Genomic DNA, 6000 nt, shown 5'->3' on the forward strand with positions numbered 1-6000 from the left:
GACATACCCCACTAAAATGTTTAATTCACAAGAAAAAATTTAATTTGCATAAACTATTTCAAATAGATAAAACAAACAAAAACGTTGTCCTAGTTAAGACCAACAAACTGTCAGATGAATTTGAAAACACTCTTTGATCTGCCTTGGAGATCCCCAGAGATCTACCCCACCCACTTATGGGCCCACCCAAGCTGCTTTTCCATATGAATGGTTGGTCTTGGCTCATGCTTCACAGCTTTCTAAATACACTTAAATAAGCAACAGCTGGCCTCATTGAGCCCCAGGCCTGGCACTAGCAGCAGCCAGACTAGATCCACAATTTGGCTTTGCCTAGTAATCTCCAAGCCCAGCACAGGGCGCAGCCATCTCAGATTACATTATAGTTCAGACAGGATAGTCCCGGGCAAAACACAGGTTGGGGTTGACATTGAGCTGCACCACTCAGGAAACCCCAGGGCCAGTACACCCAGTGGACAGCTACAGACCATGTCAGAGCACCATCACCATGCCCCTGCACAGCCAATTCTACACAGAGGGAAGAAGTTGGTGGTAAGTGGGTGCAGTCAATCCTTGCAGCTAACTAACCTGGGTAAATCCCTCCCATTGATCTGCCAATAGCAACCAAGACTCAAAGAAGAGTGCATAGTCAACTCGCTCAAAGGGTGCATCCCAAGTACCTAGCTTGGGTCATAGGGGAGGCTGTACCACAGGATCATACAGGACACCTACTATATTAGGCCATACTACCAAGACAAAGAGTCAAAGCAACTCTACCTAATACATAGAAACAAACACAGAGAGGCCACCAAAACAAGGAGACAAAGAGGCATGGCCCAAATGAAAGAACAGATCAAAACTCCAGAAAAAGAGCTAAACAAAATGGAGATAAACAATCTATAGATACAGAGTTCAAAACACTTGTTATAAGGGTGCTCAAGGAACTTAGTGAGGACCTCAACAGCATAAAAAAGATCCAGTCAGAAAAATAACAATTTACAGGGAAACAACAGTAAAGTGGAGGGAGTCAAGAATTAAATCGATAGGAAATGGTGATGGAGTAGGACGAAGCAACTCCAGTTCTCGAACCCTTGGGAGAAAATCCTGGCAGATCTACTGAGGAACAGTGCAATCAATTCCTGAACCAACAATTCCCCAGCATTTATGAAAATAAGAGACCAGAGATAGTCACGGACCAGACAGCTACAGGTCTGTGGGGTCTCAGGGACATGAGTAAGGAGGGAGGCAGCCTGGCCCGCAGCCCTGGGCCATCGCATAATGGCCTTGGAGCCACTGCTGCGGTAGCGGTGGGGGCCTAGAGGCTTCCGTCTGCACCCAGCAACAGGAGCATCTGCCACAGAGGACTCATCGGGAGCCTGGCACCCCAGAGTAAAGCCAAAAGCAGCAGTGGCAGGACGGGTGGCCCTCGGCCAGCACCTAACGTCCTCCTCGGAGCCACTGCTGCTGCCGCAGTAGGAGTGTAGAGGCTTCCCTCGGCAGCCAGCATTGGGGGCCTCTGCCTCAGAGGACTCATCGGGAGCCTGGAACCCGCTGAGACTTGGGCTGGCTGTGGGGTCCTTGGAAGAGAGCTGGCTCCCTCCTTCCCCATCTAGGCAGGGCTGGGTGGCACCGGGCAGAGACCTCTCTGCCTAGGTTTGCAAGGAGGATGGCAAGGACAGCTGGCCGTGTTCAGTTGCGATCTCTGTGGTCGCCAGCCTGCCAGTCCGGGAGATTTGAGAGGAGCATTGTCCTAACCCGTCGGGTTGGATATTGAGCTGGGCTGAGAGGCAGGCATTCTGGAGAATTTTTTATTGGAAAGTGGACTGAGGTGCTCTCCTGCAAACCCAGCCACAAGACTGGGAAGAACCACTACAGATCCCGTAGGACCCAGGCAGCCTGTCCAGTGGGCGGGCATCCAAACCCCAGTCTGGTAGCCTGGCTGGCACCTGGATGTGCACCTGCACCTACAACCCAGCCCACAAAGGGGTCCTGCTGAAATCAGAAAAACCAGATTGGACAGTTCGAAACCAACAAGAAAGGGTGTGGTTTGTTTTGTTTTTTTACTTTTTTAAATGTTTTTCAGTAATTGTATATATTTTTCATTTTATTATTGCTTTATCTTTTATCTTTGTTCCTCCTCTTTCTTTTTTCCTCTTTTAGTCCTTCTTCCTTTCATCCCAAACATCGCATTTTCCTCCCTTCTCCTGCCCTTTATTTATGTTTGTTTGTTTGTTGCTTTCTATACCACTGTAAATACTTCACAACACATCTCTTGGGTCTTTGCCCACTATACAGGTTCCTGAATTCTATTCTGTACTGATTAACTCTACTTGCTCACATGCTACACCTATTTACTATTCTTTACTCTCACCTTACCTCAAAATTAGACCGCCCAAAACCTCACTGCTTTCTAGATACAACTCACAAGCCTTCCCTCCCCAACAAGAGACTTATCTTTTGTACATCCTTTCTTAAAAGTGGCAAGTTCGTTTGAAGATTATGGTTAACACTATATATAGCCTAAAGATCTTCTATCACTACTCTACTGGCTGTGACTTTAAATATCATTAAGTACTCTCCTGCTGTCATAAACCATTCTGCCTCCCCCTCCAACTGATCACACACACACAAAGAAAGGAGTAGGTGGAAGTGGAGAACATCAAGATACCTGCAGGAGACTGCACCACTGAATCTTACAGGTATTCTACCACAGAAGTTCACACCATAGACCCAGGGAGTCAGAACAGATCCATTTAAGAAGCTGAGGCAAACAAGATGAGTCTCACAAACAATGGGCCGAGAAACAATGCCCAAAAGAAAGAAAAGGTAGACGTCTCAGAAAGAATGTTAGATGAAAGAGAGGCAAGTCAACTATCAGATATTGAATTCAAAGCACTAGTTATCAGGAAAATCAAAGAGCTCACAACGAGCTACCAGAAACTAGAGGGGAGCTACAATGAACTGTATGCAAACTGTATCAACATGAAAAATAAAATAGAAACTATCAGCAAAGGCCAAGAGGAAATGAAGAATACAATTTCGGAACTGAAGAACACAGTAGAAGGAATGAAAAGCAGGATCAATGACGCAGAAGATCAGATCAGCGAGTTGCATGACACAGTGGAAAGAATCTTCCAGAAAGAGCAAGAAAAGGAAAAGGGGCTCAGAAAGAATGAAGAGTGATTAAGAGAAATGCAAGACAATGTGAAATGTAATAATATCTGAATAATAGGAATACCAGAAGGAGAAGTAGAAGGACAAGGGATAGAAAACCTATTTGAAAGAATAATGATAGAAGATTTTCCTAATTTGATGAGAGAAAAAGTCACACAAATCCAGGAATCACAGAGTCCCAATCAAGAGGAACCCAAAGAGGCCCACTTCAAGACATATCATCATTAAAATGGCAAAATTCCAAGACAAAGAGAGAATCTTTAAGGCAGCAAGGGAGAAAAAGGAAGTAACATACAAGGGAGCCCCAATAAGGTTAGCTACTGACTTCTCAATGGAAACACTCCAAGCGAGAAGAGAATGGCAAGAAATATTCCAAGTAATGAGAACCAGAATCCTACAACCAAGGCTACTTTACCCAGCAAGGCTGTCAATCAAGATAGAAGGCCAAATAAAGAGCTTCCAAGACAAAAGAAGTCAAAAAGAATATGCCTCCATCAAACCAGCTCTGCAAGAGATGCTAAAACGACTACTTTAAGGAAAGGAAGGAAAAGAGGGAGACAGAGAGGAACACAGGTACAAAAATGGCAAAGAATAAGTACTTATCAATAATAATCTTAAACATAAATGGATTAAATACTCCAGTCAATCAAAAGACATAGAATAGTTGAATGGATAAGAAAGCATGACCCACACATATGCTGCCTAGAGGAGACCCACCTCAGGACAAAAGACCATCACTAACTAAAAGTGAAAGGCTGGAAACAAATTTTCCAAGCAAACAGAGAAGAAGAAAAAGCTGGAGTAGAAATTCTAATATCAGACAAAATAGACTTCAAAAAAAGAGCCAAAAAAAGCGACCCAGAAGATCACTTCACAATACTCAAGAGAAGAATCCACCAAGAAGACATTACCATCTTAAATATACATGCACCCAATATAGGAGCACCCAAATATATAAGGAAAATCTTAGAGAACTTCAAGAAAGATATTGACAGCAACACAATTATAGTAGGGGATTATAACACCCCACTGTCAAAAATGGACAGATCTTCCAAAGAAAATATCAACAAAGATATAGTTGCACTAAACAACACCCTAGATGAAATGGACTTGACCGATATATATAGAGCCCTTCATCCCGAAGAAGCTAAATACACATTCTTTTCAAATGCACATGGAACATTTTCAAAGATAGACCACATGATAGGACACAAAATGAGCCTCAACAAATTCAAGAAAATTGAAATCATACCAAACATTTTCTCTGACCACAAGGGACTGAAATTAGAAACCAACCCCAAAGGAAAAAACCCAAAACGTCCAAAATCATGGAGACTCAATGGTATGCTATCAAACAACAAATGGGACAAGAATGAAATTAGCGAACATATCAAACAGTTTCTGGAAACAAATGAAAATGAACTCACAACAACCCAAAACTTATGGGACACGGCCAAGGCAGTCCTGAGAGGGAAGTTCATAGCAATACAGGCTTACCTAAAGAAGACAGAAACATTTCAAACAAACAACCTAACCCGACGCCTATAAGAGCTCAAGGAACAACAACAAAGACAGCCCAGAGCAAGTAGAAGGAAGGAAATAACCAAGATCAGAGCAGAATTCAATGGCATAGAGACTAAAAGCACAATTCTAAGGGTCAATGAATCCAAGAGTTGGTTTTTTGAAAAGATAAACAAAATAGACAAGCCTTTAAGTAGGCTCATTAAGAAAAGAAGAGAGAGGACACAAATAAACACAATCAGAAATGAAAGAGTAGAGATTACAACTGATACCACAGATATAGAAGGAATTGTAATAAATTACTATGAAGAACTGTATGCCAAGAAATTTGAAAACCTAGGTGAAATGGACAAATTTCTAGAAAAATATAATCTTCTAAAGCAATATACAGATTCAATCCAATACCTATTAAAGTACCAATGGCGTTTTTCACAGATATAGAACAAACACTTCAAAAATTTATATGGAACCATAAAGACCTCGAATAGTAGCTGCAATGTTGAGAAAGAAGAACAAAGTAGGAGGGATCACAATACCTAATATCAAACTGTATTACAAGGCCACTGTCATCAAAACAGCCTGGTGCTGGCATAAAAACAGGCACATAGACCAATGGAACAGAACAGAGAGCCCAGAAATAAACCCAACTCTCTACAATCAGTTAATATTTGACAAAAGGGGCAATAACATAAAATGGGGTAAAGATAGCCTCTTCAACAAATGGTGTTGGGAGAACTGGACAGCTACGTGCAAAAAAATGAAACTTGAGCACCAACTTACAACATACACCAAAATAAATTCAAGGTGGATAAAAGACTTAAATATAAGCCATGACACCATTAAAGTCCTAGAGGAGAACACTGGCAGGAAAATCTCAGATATTTCATGCGGCAACATTTTTACTGCTATGTCCCCTAGAGCAAGGAATATAAAGGAAAGAATAAACAAATGGGATCTCATAAAAATAAAAAGCTTCTGCATGGCTAAAGAAAACAGCATTAACATAAAAAGACAGCCAACTGTATGGGAAAACATATTTGCCAATGGTACCTCAGACAAAGGTTTAATCTCCAAAATATACAGAGAACTCACACGACTTCACTCTAAGAAGACAATTAACCCAATTAAAAAAATGGGCAAAGGACTTGAACAGACACCTCTCCACGGAGGACATACAGAGGATCCAGAGACACATGAAAAGATGCTCAATATCACTAGCTATCAGAGAGATGCAAATTAAAATCACAATGAGATACCACTTTACACCAGTGAGAATGGCTATCATAAGCAAAGCAGTAAACAACAAAT

Source organism: Sturnira hondurensis, unplaced genomic scaffold (assembly GCF_014824575.4).
Source record: "Sturnira hondurensis isolate 20B ecotype Veracruz unplaced genomic scaffold, ASM1482457v3 Scaffold0020392, whole genome shotgun sequence".
Classification (NCBI taxonomy): Eukaryota; Metazoa; Chordata; class Mammalia; order Chiroptera; family Phyllostomidae; genus Sturnira; species Sturnira hondurensis.